Below are 19,964 nucleotides of genomic sequence, written 5' to 3'. Positions count from 1 at the left end.
CCTGCAGTGATTTTTTTTAGGTGAGTGTATTTCTGAAATACTTTGAATTTTCTCTAGGGTAGGTTGACATTTAAGAAAAATAACAAAAATGTTGATGTCTCTTCTGAGGTCCTTTGCATCTCTGAATCTATGATGCCTATGACATTGCAAAGCAGTGAGATTGTGTGGTATTTCTTTTCAAAAAAAGTAGTCTGTCTCCTCCCGTTGGATTACCCACATACACAATGAGCACAATATGTGCATTGCACTTGTGTTCATCTATATGTGTATAATGTTCTTTGTCTCTTATGGAGAACCCACCGGAAGGTAGCTGCTCACGTAGTGGTCAGAAAAAAGCAATATAAGGATACTATCAGTGTCTTAAGAACTTTGGAATTGATTGCATGACTTGGGAGACAGTAGCAAAGGAACACCCAGCATGGTATGCCTGCATCAGAGAAGGCACAGTGCTTTATGAGTAAAGTAGAATTGAAGTAGTTTAAAAGAATGTGGACATGAACGAATTTAGATAATCCAACCAAATGTTCCCATGGATCATTTTGTGCCAAACTGTGGACAGAGCATTCTGAGCTCATATTAGTATGAACAACACAGTCAGACAACTTTGTAACTTGATTCTAACAAAGTGATGTCATTCTGGCCTTCTTTGAGAATGAAGAACACACAGAAACACACACAACCATACATACATACATACATCTCTTCAGTACACATCCTTTATAGTGCAACAAAATTTCCATGTTAGGCATGTCTGAAAAACGTATACCTCTTGTTCACTTTAACTCATCATACCTCTCTTGGGAGAATAAATGGTGGTTTCATTATTATTCTTTTGGATTCATAGTCTCTAATTAAATTGGCTAGTCTGGTAAGGTTTTTCAAAGTTATTTTTCACTTGCCACTTCATAAGTGTGAGGAAGGTTTTTTTGTTTTGTTTTTTGTTTTGCAGTTTGGGGAGGGTGTTTCTCAAGTGAGAAGAGCATTCAAAACTTTTATGGCAGAGGATGGTCTTCTGAGTTTAATTCTTAGAAACTCAAGTCCTGGAACAAAGGATTTCACTTCACTATTTCCACTTGTTTGAGCATCTCTTCATTTCAGATGAAATATTTGTAGAGACTTTCAGTTTTCTGTCTCTGGAAGGGGTATGTGAAAGTCAAGGAAGGAGAAGAGAACTTTGAAGTTAAATGAGAATTGTGGTTGGTGGTTGGGGCAGAATAGAGGGATGCTCACAGGGGAAGAATTAACTCCAGTAAAATTTGTTATGAAATGTAAGATTGCTCTTGACCACTTCCCATTATATTCCTATGCCACTCCATTTTGCTACATCAGGTACTTAGGACTTAGATGCCATTCTCTATCCCACTGAGATATAGCCTTCCCCTCTTCCATGTTCTATATTCCAATAATTCCCTGACTCCTTTCCCTGCTTCCCCCAGATTTTCAAAATATCTCTTTAATTCTCCTTGTATCATTTTTCCTAGGTGAGAGGAAAATAGGTTGATAAAACTAATTTATACAGAAATGTGAATAATTTCTCCCCATATATTTTCCCCAAAGCTTACTTCCTTAAACACTTAACCTTTTATTCCTTTGTTGACTCATGCATGACCCATTTTGGGGTTTTCTTAGAGTGCTTTGTCATTTCCTTCTCCACTTTCGTTTTACACATCAGAAAAACTGATGAAACAGGGTTAAGTGACTTGCAAGGGTGACACAGTTATTTAGTATCTGAATCCAGATTTGAACTCAGATCTTCTTGATTACAGGCCCCATACTCTATCAGTTATTCCATCCACCTCCCCAGGCTTATCCTTATTAATTCATTAAATTGGTGGATTTCAGAAGAGCTTAGAGATCTGTTTGCAGGAAGGAAAGGAGGTGTAGGACCCACATTGAATCAAACCACTCTGGAAATCCCACCTGGCTTTTTGAGTAAGGGAATGAAAAAAGGGGTCTGTAACAACATACCCCCTCCCCTATCCTAGGTGAAAGGTATGTTCTAGGCCTAATGCTCCATTCTCACTAGGCTACTAGAAGCCTAAGCCTGACACCAGGTCTTTGATCTTATCAGATATCGTGGTTATTACTAGGGATGGCACACATTTATTGGTAAGGATGGGGAGAGGATACTTGCCAACTCTATCTCATCTTAACTTGCACAACCCTACTGCAAACATGTCTAGGAACTCTAGCTTAACTGCAGATACCTAGGGAAGGATTACTTCATATCCAAGTTTGACATCTACCAATGGACCTGAAAAGGGAACATAGTTCAGTGATTGAATTCAAGTAGATGTGGAGAGGACTCCTTAGTATGTTTCCCGCAGCTTTAGCAATTGCCATAAGTGAATGTCCTTAAGAGATGCAACATGGTATTGTGAATAGAGCACTGAAGTGGACTCTGGAAAACCAGGGTTCAAACCTGACCTCAGATACTTATTAGCTGTTTTACCTTGGGCAAGTCACTTAATTTCTCCCTACCTTAGTTTGCTCATCTGTAAAATGAGGGAACTGGATTTGATGGCCTCTCATGTCCCTTTAAACTTTATATGTGTGATACTAAGAACTTGAGTGATGCATGTGGAATAAGAAAGACTCCTCTTCCTGAGTTCAAATCTGGATCCAGACACTTCCTAGCTGTGTTAGATTGGGCGAGTCCTATTTGCCTCAGTTTCCTCACCTATAAAATGAGCTGGAGAAGAAAATGGCAAGCCACTGCAATATCTCTGATGAATGAGCAACAAAACATTTTGTCATCAATTATATTATGATGAATGTGAAGAACCTTACTGGGTTGAATGTGAAATGTACCATTTGGCATGCTCCCACATTTTGTCATAGCTTTGATGATAGCTTCTCAGTGGATTTGGTGTTTAAAATTCAAATTCATTTTTTTGCAAAGACATTCACCCCACAGTCCCAGAATGTTTTATGATTTGTTCACTATGCTTTGTTGTGCAGGTCACAGATATAAGTCTTCTGAGATATCTGTCCATCCATTCATCAAACATTTATTTAGAACCAATTAGATGCTGAGCTCTGTGCTAAGTACTATGGGAAACACCAAGATAAAACAGATAGGAACCTCTCAGAGGTTATTATTAGCAGAATAATAGCTGCTACTTACAAAGTGCTTTAGGCTTGCAAAACATTTTCAGTGTATTATCTCAGGTAAGACTCTCAGTAGTTCTCTGAAATATAATGCAAGAAACAGCAGGAAGATTGAACATATGAGGAAATTATAGCTCAGAGTAGTCATGTGATTTGCCCCCAGGTCATCCCTTGCAAGTGACAAAGTTTGGCTAGGAACAAAATCACCTAACTCTAAAATTTGTGTGTCATTTTCATTTTCTCATATAGGGGATTAGACTTTTTGGCTATGACTATCTGATTTCTTACCTTTATTCCATTCCTCAGACAGGTAAATTCTGTAGTCCAGTTTTATATGCATTTATGAAGCACTTATGCTCTAAGCATTGAGGGAGGGAGAGAAAGAGACAGAGACAGAGAGACAGAGACAGAGACAGAGAGGCAGAGACAGAGACAGAGACAGAAAGGCAGAGACAGAGAGGCAGAGACAGAGACAGTGACAGAGAGACAGACAGAGACACAGAGTGAGACAGAGACAGAGAAAAATGGAGAGACATAGACAGACAGAGAGACTGCTCTCAAGAAATTTAAATAAAGCGGTCAAGAAATTACACAAACCAATGAATGTATAGTCCATAATTTGAGGAGAATGAGAAAATACTTAGAGCTAAATGGATCAGGAAAATGATTCTCAGAGGAGATGACACAGAAACCGAACCTTTTTTAAAGGAGATAAGTGATTGAGAAAGCAAACATGAGGTGGCAGTACATTCTAAGCAAAGGGCACAATCAGTGTGAATTGACAAAGAGAGCAAGTATTGACCACCTACAGGGGTGCTTGCCACTGTTCTAGGTACTGAAAATACAAAGGCAGAAATTCAACTATCTCTGCCCTCAAGAAGTTTATATTCTCTTGTAGGAAATCATGCATATAGTGACAAATTGAAAAATAAAACACTAAACACACATATATGCATGTATGTGAATATACATATATAGGTGTATGTATATGTGTTCATGTATGTATTTATACACATATATACACACTAAAATTACATTAGAATATATTATACATGCATATAAATTATATGTATAACACATATTAAAATGACATTAAAATGGTTTATGGATAGAGGAGTTGCTAGCATCCGGCAGAAGGTGGGTTCTTACGGAAGATTTCTTAATGTAGGAGCGTCATGATAAGAGTGGGGAGAATTGAGAGGCGAGACTAGGGTACGAAGCAAGCATAGGACCAACAGTATTGGACTTTTTTCTTTGGATTTTGTTCAGAGATTTATGCGAATCATTTTGTCATTTTTGATTTCAGACAGATACTCTGAGTTTCTTTTCCTTGGTGCAGGATGGGGGTGGGGTGGAATCTGAGGGAGGCAAAAATAGAAATCTTCAAGTTCGGCTTAGTACATGGTGAGGAAATTACAGTTCCTTAAAATGTTAGGCATAGAAAAAGGAGCTTATCCGGTTTAGTTCCTTTATTTCAAAGAAGAAAACTGAGGATGAGAGGTATGAAATCACTCACACAAGATCACGTGGATGATCTTGTGTGAATGTCCCAGTGATGACAGGAGCTGAGATCTCCTGATTCAAACTCCAAGTTGATTCTTGTTATGTATCCAGGAAATTGCTCCCCCCAACCTGAGCTCAAGTCCTATACCATCTGTTCCATGGTATGTAGGGAAGATCTTCAGGTGCCAGATATCTCCAGGACATCCTAGCCTATGTAGAAATATCTGATGCAGTAGTAAATACTCAATTTCTTTTCCTTCCACCAGGATTATGGGTTGAAAATATTGGTGATTATCTTGTTTTGTTCATTTTAGCTATTTGGCATATTTTATCACAATGAGTATCAAGTTCAAGAAAATAAGTGGGACCCAGTTTACTCATTTATAAAATGAAGCAGTTGGCCTAGAAGACCTCCTGGATCCATTGTAGTGTTAGATATATTATCCTGTGACATATTTAAAAAGAATGTCAATTTTCTTTTTAAAATATTATTAATTTTAACATTCTTTTCTTTTTAAATTTTGCCTTCCATAGTCTCTACCTCCCTCTCACCACTCTCCTACTCACTGAGAAGGCAAGCAAAATGATATCAATTATACATGTGAAATCATGACAAATGTATTTCCATATTGGCCTTATCTCCAAAAAAAGCAAAAATAAAATTAGATTAGTAAATTATGATTCAGTTTGCACTCATATTTCAACAGTAATATCTCTGGAGGTAGATAGCATTTATTTCATCGTGAGGCCTTTAAAGTTGTCTTGGATCATTGTACTGATTAGAGTATTTTTTTCACATTTGATCATCATTACAATACTGCTGTTACTGGGCAAAATGATCTAAATCTTCTCACCTCACTTTGTATCAGTTCGTATATGTCTTGCTGTATTGTTCTGAAACAACCACTCTCATCATTTCTTTTTAACAGCATTACTCTCTCACAATAATATACCACAAATCATTCACCCATTTCCCAGTTTATGGGCAGTCCTTCTATTTACAATTCTTTGCCACCACAGAAAGAGTTGCTATAATTTTTATATAAGTGGTTTCTTTTCTTTTTTTTTTTTAATCTCATTGAGGTACAGACCTAATAGTAGTATTTCTGGGTCAAAGTTTAATAGTACTTTCTGGATAGTTCCAAATTTTTCTCCAGAATGGTTGGATTAGTTTACAACTTCACCAACAATTTATTACTATACCTATTTTCCCTCATCTTGTCCAGCATTTGTTATTTCTGATAGGTGTGAGGTGGTACCTCAGAGTTGTTCTAATTCACATTTCCATAATCAATATTTATTTATAGCATTTTATAAGACTATAGATAACTTCAGTGGCTTCTTCTGAAAACATCCCATTCATATATTTGACCATTTATCAAATGAAGACTGGCTTTTGTTTTTATAAATTTGGTACAATTTCATTCTCAGTATGTATTTGAAAAAATGAGGCCCTTATCAGAGAAACTTGCTGTAAAAATGTTTTATGTTACTTCATTATCTGCATACCTTTAACCAAAATGTAGTTTCCCTCACTAATGCACTGTTGGTAGAGCTGTGAACTAATCCTACTATCTGTCCTTAATCTATTTTCTAGGTCAGTTATTTTTTGTTTGTTTGTTTTCCTGATGAGAGTAATTTTCTTCTATTTTTTTTTTACTTTTCTTTATTCTTTCTTGAAGTTTCAAAGAGTAATTAACTTCCATTTGCCCAACTCTAATTTTTAAGGAATTATTTTCTTCAATGAATGTTTATATTTGTTTGTTTTATTAACCCAATTCTGATTTTTAAAATATTTTTCTTAAGTATTTTTGTACCTCTTTTGCTCATCTATTAATCATCTTTTCATAATTTGCTTACATCACTCATTTCTTTTCCCATTTTTTCCTCTACACATTTATTTCTTTCTTTAACTCTTCCAGGCATTCACAGTGGGCTTGGGTACAATTATCATTTTTCTTTGGGGCTTCACTTACAGTTGTTTTCACATTGTTTTCAGAATTTTTGTCTTCCCTACCCTTATAGTAGCTTTTTAATGTCAAGTACTTTTTTTGTTTGCTCATTTTTCCAGGTTATTTCTTGACATTAAACTTTACTTTAAAGTTGGACTCTGCCCACCTTTAGGTGGGAAGTTAATGTCCCAAACTGTAGGCTTTTCAATGTTGTTGTTCTCAGACCTAGTTCTGTGTGTTTGCAAGTTTTCAGGCCTTCTAAGATGGTATGATCCAGGAAGAGGTGTGATCACTGATCTCATCTGTGATCTGGTCTTTACCCAAGAGGGGCCCTTGCTTCCTTGCAACCACAAGTGGTAGTGTTCTTCTTGGCCCTGGAACTATGAGCAGTTCCCCTGCTCTCCTACAGCCAAAAGCACTAGTCTTCTTCTCCAGCCTCAAACTGTGACCAGGGGCCCTGTTCCATTATGGCTGACCACAAGTGTAATTTCACTCTGAAACTGCAACCCAAAACGATATATGAGCAATAGAGTTGCCAAAAAGCACCAAGTCTTGCACCCAATGCCAGCTAAGGATAAACTCTATAAGTTCTTTTCTTACCATTTGTCTGAACCCCTTTCTAGCTCTAGGCTGAGAGCTCCCAAAGCTTCTGCTGCTGTCACTGTGACATCTGTCTCTGAGGTCCATCACTCTTGCTGTTGCCATGTGTATTCTAGGCCAGCCTCAATCTGGGTGCCACAGACCTCTCCTTCTTCCCTTCCAAGTTTTCTTAGGTTAAAAACAAGTCTCACTATGACTTTTTTTGGCTCTACCACTCCAGTTTGATTTTTGTTATTCTTCTTGTTGTTGTTGTTGTTTCACTTGTTTTTGCAGGGCAAAAAGGGTCAAGTGACTTACCCAGGGTCACAAAGCTAATAAGTGCCAAGTGTCTGATTTTGGATTTGAACTCAGGTCCTCCTGAATCCAGGGCTGGTGCTTTATTCACTGCACCACCTAGCTGCTTACCACATTTTCGTTTGAGGAGTTATTTTAAAGTTGGTTGAGGAGAATGTTTAGGAGAGTTCAGGTGGATTGCATTCTATAATTCATCATCTTGGTTCTGCCCCTGAGTATAACTATTTTCTATGCCACTTATGGAAAAAAAAGGACATTTGGGGAAATTATTCAAAAGAACTTTCTAAGATATTGAGCAGCCCCTGCCCTGTCCTACTAGAGTCTGCCTATATCAAATAATTATCTATTCTAACAGCAGAAAAATCACTCTGACCTTTTTTTTTTTTCAGATGTTGGGAAAGATAGTTATGTAGAAGACTCTGAACATGGTACTGATGAAGCTCAGCTCATCAAAGCCAAGGTCATCATACGTAAACCAGAAACCATGACTAAGGTAATAGATGAATGACAATTAGCGCTGAACTATGGTTGCTTAAACTAGTCTGCTATGTCATCACTTCTCAGCTCTCTCCAAGAGCAAGTGGGGCAGTTTTGTGGTGAAGCACAAAAGATCACAATTGTTACTGGTTTAAATGGGGAAGAGGAACCTATATCTAATTGCTCACCACCTCAGGGAGGGGAGAGGGGAGCAGGGGAGGGAATGGGAGAGGGTTAGAACTTGAAACTTAAAACTTTAAATAAATAAATAGATGAATGAATACATAGATAGATAGATGGATGGATGGATGGATGAATGGATGGATGGATGGATGAATCGATGGATTGATGGATGGATGGATGGATGGACAGACAGATGGATGAATAAATAAATAAAGATGGAAGATGAAGATGGAAAGAGAACTTAAAATCATTGAAGGAGTTCTGAGAGAATGTTATTGTTATTTTGTTCAGTCATTTCAAGGGTATCCAACACCATTTGGAATTTTCTTGGCAAAGACACTGTAGTCATTTGTTATTTCCTTTTCCAGCTCATTTTAGAGATAGGGAAACTGAGGCAACAGGGTTAAGAGACTTTCCCAGGGTCACACAGCTAGTAAGTGTATGAGGCCAGATTTCAACTCAGGTTTTTCTGACTCCAGATCCAGCTCTTTATCCTTTTTGAAATTCTTGATTTAAAGTTCTTTGGTGATAATCTCTTCTGTACTAGTTTGTGGCATTCAAATGCTTGGAGAGATAAATGATATCTTTGTAGAATGGCATGGAGCAATCAAGCAGCAGTAATTTATTAAGTATGTTTTTTGTGCCAAGGACTTTATTAGGCTCTGGAGATACAAAAGCAAACAGAATGTGGTCTCTCCACATGTCAGAGATGGTGTAGAGGGGCAGCTAGGTGATGCAGTAGATAAAGCACAGGCCCTGCATTGAGGAGGACCTGAGTTCAAATCTGTCCTCAGACGCTTGACACTTACTAGCTGTGTGACTGTGGGCAAGTCACTTAACCCTCATTTTGCTGAAAGAAAGAAAAAAAACAGAGATGGTGTAGAAAGAATCCTTGTTGAGAAAAAGGACTGTAATAGCTGTCCTCTGAGGGCCCTTCCAACTCTGATAAAATTCCAGTGTCCATATCATAATTTTTACAATGAGAGAACACAGTTCAGTCCCTGTTATCATGTCCTCTTTGGAAATCTGTCCATTAGATTAGTGAGTTCCTTGATCATTCTTTGTAACTACAGCATTTAGCATAGTAGTAACTGTGTACAGTTGTAACCACATATTTGACAAATATTAACTACTTAATAAATGCTTGCTTATTGACTGAGCCTTCATTTTCCAAGAAACTTGTACCTAGAGGGCAAATGAGCAATAATAATAACTTAGTTTCTAATTCTCCCTAAGCATCAAAGATTCTGTTTCCAACATAAATTATTCTGCTTTTCTTTACTCTTTTCATTGATCATAGAAGATTGTTGAAAATGGCATCTAAAATTTTAACAATAGTACCATCAAAGGCCAAGCTTCAGTATCTTGCATGCAGGGAAGGTCTAGGAAATAAGGTTTTCCCTGCTGTCTTCTTCCTTATTAAGTTTGAAATTTGAAGACCAGATTGCCCCCAAACCTGTCTGGACAAAGCATTAGCCTCTCTGCCACATCATCTGCCTATGACTTTGTTTCTTGGCTAGTTAAGTGAAATATTTGTTGAGGACTTAGTATGTATCTTGTATTGCTTTGTTCAGTATCAAGGAGAAATGTGTTTCCCAATCTCAAGGCACTTAAGGTCAAATTGGCTTCACTACCTCATGTTTCCTCCTACTTAAATTCATTCTTTAATTCAGTGGTGTCAAACTTGCCATACCAAAGGGTTCCTACTGGTACTTATTGACTTAGAAAACTACACATGAATATTACTTAAGGTATTTTGTAGTTTTTTGTTTCCAATTTCTAGTTTGATCCAGCTCAGACAACACTAGAGATTAGTGTTGGCCATGGTCTGGAAATTTGACATGTTTACATAGCAAAATTATTTTCCTAATGTGGAATTCTTATTTCATTCACTTCTTCAGTAAATTCCAGTGGTTGTCTATCACCTCTTGTATCAAATATGCATTCTCAGTTTGGTACTTAAAGTCTTTTGCTACCTGGGCCCAAATTACATGAAACCTTTCCGAGTCCTCCAAGCTGATAGTATCAGAAGACACTGGAGCTGCAGCTGATTCAGAGGCTCCAGGGGTCTCTTTCTCTGGTGAGGCCTGACTGGGACTGGATCTGTGTCAGAGTGACCTCGGGTTTGGACTTCCCCCTCCCTCTCTGGCACAGTAGTCCCCTCCTGCCAACCTTCTAAGCTGTTTTTGGCTGGAAAATTATCTCAGTCTCTTCTTTTATGGGTTTTGTTGCTCCAGGAATTGTCCTCTGGCATTATTTGGAGGATTTTTTGAAGCAATCATATTGTTAGTTCTGAGAACTTACTGCCTTTCCTCCACCATCTTTGGCTGAAATCTTAGAAATAAGGCAAATAATATGGAAGAAAAGTAGAGGGTCGATTTCAGACTCTCAAGTTTCAGATTAGGCAAGGTGTTGGGCTCTTTGATTGGTAGACATAATTTTCCTTTGTAATAGGCAACTACTGGGCTGTAGAGCCAATCTCACTAAAGGAAAAGCTACCTGCTTATCATCGGAAAAGAAGGATTATGTTAGCGCGATAAATATCCAAGTATCCATCCTATAAATCTAGTAGAAACCACTGCATTTACTGGGAAACAAGGCTCTGAATATATATATATTTTTTTCTGAATATCATTTCTAAAACTCAATGGAACCAAGGGAATGTGTCACTGCACCTACTGGGTGGTCAGACAGATGCAAAGAATAATAGGACCTGAAAGTTTGAAGAGACTTTTGAGGTCATCCAGGACAAGATTCTTCCTGAGAAATTAATCTCTTCCATTCTAACATCACTAATAAATGGTTACCCAGATTCTGCTTGAAGTCCCCGACTTGTGAGAATTTCCTTATATTCTCTTCCATATATGAGTATCTCTAAAGGTCATTATCCATCTTATCTCCCTTTATTGGTTCTGCCCTTTGTGACCAAAGAGAATAAATCCATTCTGTTTTTGTTTTTGCTTTTGTTTATGATGATTCTTCATATGATAATAGTAATATTATTGATCATATTTATATGGAACTTTGAGGCTTGAAAAGAGTCATCTCATTTGATTCTAACAATTCTGTGATATAGATACTATTATTATCCCTATTTAGGAGATTAAAGTGATGTAAGTGACTAATATTTAAGAGATTTAGAGAGTTAAGTGATTTGCCCAGCATCACAAATGACAATGATAAAAATAAAAATAATAATAGCATTTATATAGCATTTTAAGGTTTACAAAGCACATCAAAATATTATCCTATTTAAACTTTCAATAATCTACAGTTATCACTTCCACATTGTGGTGTATATCACCCCAATAGTCTGGAAAATCCACATAAAAATTTTTGGCCCTCCCTTTGTACCAGAGAAGTAGAAGTCTGATTTTTTTTTTGGCTTTTTCTTTTACATGCCTTATTATAAGATTTAGGTTAAATATCTGGTCACAGACTCTGAGTTGTCTGCTGGCCTTCATATGTCATCTACAACTTCTGCAAAACTCCCCCAAAATTTACATTTGATTTCGTATGCCAATCCATGATATGTCAAAACTGTGATGAGGGAAGTCACAATGTGGAAGGGATAACTGTAGTCAGGTAGGTGCTAATATTATCTACATTTTACAGAGAAGGAAACTGAGGCAAACAGAGATTAAGGGACTTGGTTAGGGTCAAATAGCTAATAAGTACCTGAGATGGGATTTGAATTCAAGTCTTCATATCTCCAGGCCCAGAGTTTTATCCACTGTGTTACTTAGCTGCTTGTATGTCTCAATATGTTTCATGACAATGTTGTCTTTCTCAAAATTAGTGGTTCCTACAATATGGTTTGGTCTCCTTACCATCTTAAGGAACACTTCTCTGGAATATTTCACTTAGGACACTTGAGCATTGAGTATACTCGCATATATGTTTATTCTCATTGTCAATCAGATATCAGAATGGACCAAGATGGAAGCCAGCCCAATCACTTAATTTTGCGGCCTTATCCAAAGCCATCTGATTAGTAAATATCATGGCCAGGAATCAAACTCAAGGCCTTTCACTCCATATATAATATGTTTTGCACTTTACTAGAGTAATATCTAGCATTTATAGAGTGCTTTAGGTCTTGCCAATCATTTTATATACATTATCCCATTTGATTCTAATAATTCTGAGAGGTAGGTGCTATATTATCATGCACATTTTGCAAATGAAGAAACTAGTTGATATAGGTTAAGTGACTCGCCCATAATCAAGAAACATGAAATTAACTAAGGAAGAATTTGAACTTAAGTCTTCCTGACTTTGGACTTAGGTCCAATACTCTATCCTCTGTGCCATTTATGATAGGTCTTATAATTTGTTCACCAACATGAAGGATGCCAAGGAGTATGATGTGGCCCTTTCCTTCTCCTTTCTTGCTTTCATAACTCTAATCCTGATCTAAAAGCACCCAGATTCTGATCATCCAGAACTAATACTCATGGACACACTGATAGGAAAGGAAAGGACAGAACACTGTGTAAAAAGAGGAATAACAACAGTCATGGCCACCACCAGAGACAATAATTCCCAAAGTATTGGATTTATGTCATTCTAGATAGTGGTAAAAAGCCTGAATCACCTCTCAGAGCATCCTTGCATCATAGCTCAGGACAATCAAAGATACAAAGAGAAGGCTGAGTCATCAATGAAATGTTAAACTATAATTCAGTAGACCCTGTTTAACTGTGTAGTGTTGGAAGAAATTCAGGTTAAAAACCAAAAAAGTATCAATTCCTGCCATCGCCTCTCATCCTCCCAGCACCCATGAAGCATCTTTCCTTGGCTTTAGGGATCTATTTGGCTCAAGTGTGGGCTTGGATTTACAGCTCTAGAAAATAGCTGCCATTTATCAGAGTTTATAGCTCAGATCCTAATATCTGACATTTATGTGTGGTTGACAAATGGGCACCACTTGATATATAGCAGAGAGGCAGGAGGTTTAGATGCCAAATGGCCACTGCATCTCCCAAAGTATTTAACTAGTGCCAAGACACCAAGTAGACCTGACCTGCAGGGACTGAACAATTCCTTGCCACAAGCTCTAGAGGACATATATAGAATACTTATCCCCACACTTGTCTCCCTGTCTGCTAAAAAGGCAAAGCTGGACAGAATTACAATGTGGTGCTATGAGACTTGTAAAGTCCTACTCATATTCACAAAGACAGAATATATCAGAGACAGCACTTGGATCCTAGACTCTTGAACTCCAATGTTAATCTGCTAACACATGGTGCCTCCTGCTATTGAGGGTATAATCTCCATATTGCAGATGAAGAAACTGAACTTTCAAAAGGAAGGAGATATGTCCCTGGGCACACAGGAGATAGGATTTTAATATAAGTCCCAGATGAGTTAATATCTTCAATCTCTCTACTGTTTCTTATATTGTTCTCTAAGTGGTTCAGAGTTTTGAAATCAAATAGTCAAGCTCATATTGATTACCTCTTGTGGGTCAGAACCTCCTAGCCCTAAAATTCAAATAACATATGATCTTAATGCATCTGTCTTATTACTGAGATTCAATCAATCATCCCAAAAGGATTTAGTATGTGCCTACTATGTGTGTTAAGTGCCATATATACACAAAAGTAAATCAAGGCCTGTGCTTGCTCATTTCCTTGCTCATTCTCTTCCCTTATATATGCTCATATATTTTATTTACCTGAATTATATGCTAAAATAATTTTAACAGCTTTTTTTTTAAGTTTTGAGTTCTAAATTCCATCCTTCCTTCCATCATTTTTCCCCTCCATGAAACAGTAAGTAATCAGATAAAGGTTAAGCATGTGCAATCATGTAAAACATTTCTATATCAGTAATTTTGCACAAGAAGATTCAAATAAAAGAAAAAGCATTTAAAAAAGAAATTGGAAAAAATAGCATTCGAAGAGTTTGATCAAATAATCAGTTGAGAAAAAATAACAAAAACAAACAACTCAGAACATGGGAGCACAATACTCCTAGAATTAACATTGTATTATGAAATCAAAAACCATCTTGCAATTTTTTAAAATTAGATAAATGTATATAAGAAAATACACATGGAACAATAAAAGACAGTGAAATTCAAACTAAGGAAATCTAAATGAGCATGAACTTAATATTAATGAGTATTATGAAATATAAACTAGATCACATGACTATAAAAAACTTTTACAAATATTCTCCTTGTTTTAGAAACTAAGTATAAGACACAATCTCAAAAGCATTAAAATCTCTATGAAAATAAACCCATACCATTAATTTCAAAATGTATATGTAATGGCATAGAAATCCTATGTAACCTCTGAACTGACATTAATACTCTGAGTAAAGTTAGAACACTTTTGATTCCGATATCTTAAATCCCCAATACTCATATCAATACCTTGCTGCTTACTTCCACATTTCTGTAAAATATATACCCTCCCATGGCAAAAGAAGCGGAGTCTTGAACTATGTTGATTGTCATTCTTATTCAGCTTAAGTTTTTCTTCTTTAACCCCTCTATATTGTCTGTCAGTCTTTTCACCATACAAATGCTTTATAAGATTACTAATTAAAGACAAAAGCAGGTTAGCAAAATTATGAACAAAACGAGCATATCTGGAATTTATATGGTTTTCTAAGGTTGTCTCAGAAGCACAGCCAGGCTGGGGAAGGGCTGAGCCTGAAGCTGCAAATGTAGTTACAGAAAGTTGAGCATGCGCATCAGATCTCTGGACTTCCCAGGCAGGGGAAGCAATGGGCTTGGCCATGGGAGGAGTAGAGGGTGGGGTCTGGAGAGGAGGGGAATACCAGAACAATTTGAATCAGACTTGATTTTGAACTCAGGCCTGGATTCCTCTTCCCCCACTTTGCCTCCAGGTGCTAGAGGATTAAAAGCTTCTAGAGGGTGGGTCATTACCTCCAGGCATGCAAAATTAGAGCAACAATTAGTGTTAGAACTGGGAAAAGCTGCAGGAATGTCTTCTGGTTTCTCTGAAAAAGCATGGTTGGGAGAGGGAGAGATATTTCCTTGTGTGAGTAAGTTGCTGGCTCTTCTAACAAAAATAAAAAGAAAATAGAAAATCCACAAAAACAAAGCATTAACATGATCTTATCTCCCATTTGTCTGGTTAAACAGACTAAAATAAAAAATAGGGTAATTAGGGAGTTTAAAAGGTCCATTTGAAAAATTTAAAGGGAAAACACAGCCAGTATGCCAGTACTTAGCAGTTAAAGGGAGAGGGAGGGGAAATTTCTTACCCAACCAGAAGATCAGAAGACTGAGGTTTAGCTTTCCTCTTCGTGGTCAGCCATCTGTTAAGGGTTAAAATTCTAGCTAAACTGTCTAAAATATCTAATGAGTGGTCGCCAATAAATTATAAGCTTTAGCAAGAGTTAGACTTTTAAGCATTTATTAAGGAGAATAAGAATTTGGTAAAGAGAGAGAAAAAGGCCTAGATTCCTACCTATTAAAGGGAGAGCACATTTTTAGCTCCCTTCTCCGCCAGCGTCCTCAGGAAAGTGCCCCAGAGTCAGCGCCAATCTCTTCCTTCCTCCTCCCACTAGTCCGCATCACTTCCTCCCGCCAAAGAAGAGACTCCTGGTCTTGCCCTCAAAGACCTTCGCTTCATGGGCAGAACTCTTCTACAGTAAGTATCCAGCAGGTGGCGTCATTCCAATCGTTACAGTCTGTATTGAATCATTATCAGTTTCCCCCCTCTCTGGAGATGAATAGTATGCTTCATCATTAGTGCTTTGGGATTGACTTGAATAAAAAAAGTCAACAGTTTGAAAAGCCAAATTGGTCAAATGGAAAAAGAGGTACAAAAGCTTTCTGAAGAAAATCATTGCTTAAAAATTAGGATTAAGCAAATAGAAGTGAATGACTTTATGAGAAATCAAGATGCAAATGAATAAAAAATAGAGGGTCATATGAAATATCTCCTTGGAAAAACAGCTGACCTGGGAAATAGATCCAGGAGAGATAATTTGAAAATTATTGGACTACCTAAAAACCATGATCAAGGAAAGAGCTTAGACATCTTCCAGGAAACTGTCAGGGAAAACTGCCCTGATATCATAGAAGCAGAAGGTAAAATAGAAATTGAAAGAATTCACTGATCACCTCCTGAAAGAGATCCCAAGATGAAAATTCCTAGGAATATCATAGCCAAATTCCAGAGTTCCCAGGTCAAGAAGAAAATATTTCAAGCAGCAAGAAAGAAACAATTCAAGTACTATGGATCCCCAGTCAGGATAGCACAAGATCTAGAAGATTCTACATTAAATGACTGGAAGACATGGAATATGATATTCCAGAGGGCAAAAGAATTGGTATTACAACCAAAAATCACTCATCCAGCAAAACTGTGTATAATCTTTCAGAGGGAAAAATGGGACTTCAATGAAAAAGAGCACTTTCAGGTATTTGTGATGAAAAGACCTGAACTGAATAGAAAATTTGACTTTCAAATAGAAGACCCTAGAGAAGCATAAAAAGGTAAACAGGCAAAAGTAATTAATAGTGACATTAGAAGGTTAAACCGTGGGGGTGTCTAGGTGGCGCAGTGGATAAAGCACTGGCCCTGGATTCAGGAGTACCTGAGTTCAAATCCAGCCTCAGACACTTGACACTTACTAGCTGTGTGACCCTGGGCAGGTCCACTTAACCCCCATTGCCCCACAAAAAAAAAAAAAAGAAAGAAAGAAAGAAAGGTTAAACCGTTTATATTCCTACATGGCAAGATGATACATATAACTCATAAGAAATTTCTCAGTATTAGGGCAGATAATAGAAATAAATTTAGACAGAGCTTACAGGTAGGAATTGATAATGAAGGGATGATATCTGTAAAGTATTAATTTTTGATTTATCTTATTTTGTGGTTGGATTTGGGTGACGTGCCTGGGGTCGCACAATGGGTGAGTGTCTTGTGTCTGAGGCCTGGATTTGGGCTCAGGTCCTCCTGGGTCCAGGGTGGGTGCTTTGTCCACTGCGTCATCTAGTTGCTCCATGATGAGATCTTTAGGGTAAAATTGAGGGATGAGAGGACTGCACTGGGGGGGGAGGAGACAGGTAGAATGGGGTGAAATACCATATGAAAGAAACAGGAAAGGGTAGGGGGACAGATGGGGTAGGAGCAGGGCAGTGAATAAAATTTATAGTCATCAGAATAGGCTCAAATACCTTAATCTCATCAGAGTAGGCTCAAGGAGGGAGTAACAAACATACTCAATAGGTTGGAGTAATCTATCTAACCCTGCAGGAAAGTAGGGAGAGGAAGGGGTAAAAGAAGGGAGGGCAGATTGGCTGAGGGAGCAGTCAGAAAAAAATTCCCTTTTGAGGATGCATAGGGTGAAAGAAGATAGAGTAAATGCCATAGGAACGGGAATAGGATGGAGGGAAACAGTTTACAACAGTAACTGTGAAAAAGAGAAAAGAAAAAAATGCGTAAAAAATGTTTATGGCAACTCTTTCTAGTGGCTAAGAATTGGAAATCAAAGGAATGTACATCAGTTTGGGAATGACTGAACAAGCTGTGGTATATGATTGTAATGAAATATTATTTTGGTATAAGAAATGATAAGCAGGATGATTTTTTTGTTGTTGTAGGGGTTTTTTGTTTGTTTTTTGCAGGGCAATGAAGGTTAAATGACTTGCCCAGGGTCACACAGCTAGTGTCTGAGGCTGGATTTGAACTCAGATCCTCCTGAATCCAGGGCCGGTGCTTTATCCACTGTGCCATCTAGCTGGCCCTAGCAGGATGATTTTTTTTAAAACCTGGAAAGACTCATATGAATTGATGTATAGTGAAGTGAGCAGAACCAGGAAAACATTGTGCACAGTGACAGCATTATATCTCTATGAGCAATTGTGAGTGACTTAACTACTCTCAGCATTACAGTGAGCTAAGACAGTCCCAAAGGATTAATGATGAAGCATGCTATCCATGTCCAGAGAAAGAACTGAAATTGATTGAACACAGACTGAAGCATGATATTTTGTACTTTCTCTCTTTTTTTTTTACTTGAGTCTGTTTATGTAAAATGACTAATATGGTAATGTTTTACATAATTGCACATGAATAACCGATACTGATTGCTTGCAATCTTGGGGAGTTGGGAGGGGAGGGAGGGAGGGGATGAGAGAATGATAGAAGATGAAACTCAAAACTTTAAGTAAATAAATTGCCTAAAAATAATTAAGATTTCAGCCAGATTGTATGATTTTTTAAATAATTCAGTAAGGTGGCATAGTGGACAGAATGCTGGCTCAGGAGTGAGGAAGACTCATCTTTGTGGTGAAAATGACTGAACAACAACATAACAATTATTAAATTCTTCTTCCACATTGTTTTGTTTTTCTTTTTTCCTTTGAAATGTATCAAGTGATTCACCCAACTTGAGATATTATTAAGCTGCGTTCATTTGTTTATCTTTTTTTTTTTTTTGTGGGGTGGTTGGATTTGGATGACATGCCTGGGGTCATGCAGTGAGTGAGTATCTTGTGTATGAGGCCTGGATTTGGGCTTGGCTCCTCCTGGGTCTTACGGTGGGTGTCCCCATGTAATTGAGAAGAAATGCAATTTTCTTAATACCTTAATGAAGAGTAATGAGATGACAGGATGCTTTTTGAAGATGGCCTCCTGAGATCATAACAGACCTCGCAGGAAAAAATGCCTGCCTAGATAGAGGACACCATACAGACCCCAGCAAAATGTTCAGCCATAGGTAATGGTAGATGTGGCATGGACCATAAACGTTGCTTTTGAAACAGATGAAAAAAATAAGAGAGCCAGATTTGAAATGTAATTTACTAACCCCTATTCTAGATGAAGAGGACAATCGAATATTTGAAGAGTTATCAAATGAACGAGAAATTAGTGTTTATTGCATGGGCAGGGGTTGGCAGAGAGAGAGCTCATAACCAAGAGCAATGAGAAGTTACAGGGAGAGATCTCCTTAAAATAAGATCTGTCCAAAGCTGAAACAGGCTGATTGAACTCCACTGAGAAAAGCTCCTTTCCTACTGATGCAGAGAATCTATGAACACATTCATAAATGTTGTTAATGGGATTCATCCTTCAATTGCTGCTTAGATTTTCTCAAATCCCTTCCAAAGCTAAAAACCTATTATATGATATTAGCCTAGGATGGTTTAACATGGTAATGAGCATGATAATAATAGCTGGAATTTATAAGGTACTTTAAAGTTTGCAGTTTTCTCTAGGATGGAATATAAACTTCTCGGTTTACTTTTTTTTTTTTTTTTTTAGTGAGGCAATTGGGGTTAAATGACTTGCCAGGTTCACACAGCTAGTAAGTGTCAAGTGTCCGAGGCTGGAATCAAACTCAGGTCCTCCTGACTCTAGGGCCAGTGCTCTATCCACTTCAAGCTGCCCCTCAGTTTACTTTTAAAGACTTACAACATTTGGGACCAACCTGTTGTTTTTGGTCTATTAGACCTAGTGTAAAAGGATCCCCCTTCCATTCCCTGTGACTCAGCCTAGATGGCCCCAGTCTCTGTTCCTCACTCATGACTCTCTATTGGTTTCTTTGCCTTTTCACTGGCTATCTCACATGCCTGGAATATGCTCCTACCTCAGCTCTACCCTCATGAATTCTCACACATACTTAGAACACAGATTAGCCACCATCTATTAAATGAAGCCTTTCCACATTTCTCCCTTACCAGTACTGCCTCTCTCCTAAACCACGTCAAATTTATCTACTTTGTATATTTGTGTTGTGTATAGTTATATATGTACTTGTTCACTCCACCTCTCCCACCTTCTACTTTCAAATGCAACTTCTTTGTGAATAGAGATTGTTTCAGTTTTTGTAATTGTAACTTTA

The 19,964-nt window shown here is 37.6% G+C and overlaps 1 protein-coding gene across 4 annotated transcripts in view; it reads left to right on the top strand.

Annotated features, from left to right (window-relative positions):
• ANO3 (anoctamin 3) overlaps nt 1–19,964 on the top strand; it is a 318,917-nt gene that overhangs the window by 89,273 nt on the left and 209,680 nt on the right. For 3 of the 4 annotated variants that reach the window (XM_043971877.1, XM_043971878.1, XM_043971876.1), the window contains one exon: nt 7,850–7,953. The exons of the other annotated variant lie outside the window; for it this stretch is intronic. The gene's annotated coding sequence lies outside the window, so the exon portion shown is untranslated. The remainder of the gene's footprint in view (nt 1–7,849; nt 7,954–19,964) is intronic. 4 annotated transcript variants of the gene reach the window in all.

Source organism: Dromiciops gliroides, chromosome 6 (assembly GCF_019393635.1).
Source record: "Dromiciops gliroides isolate mDroGli1 chromosome 6, mDroGli1.pri, whole genome shotgun sequence".
Lineage (NCBI taxonomy): Eukaryota > Metazoa > Chordata > Mammalia > Microbiotheria > Microbiotheriidae > Dromiciops > Dromiciops gliroides.
This window is presented reverse-complemented; position numbering and strand designations above follow the sequence as displayed.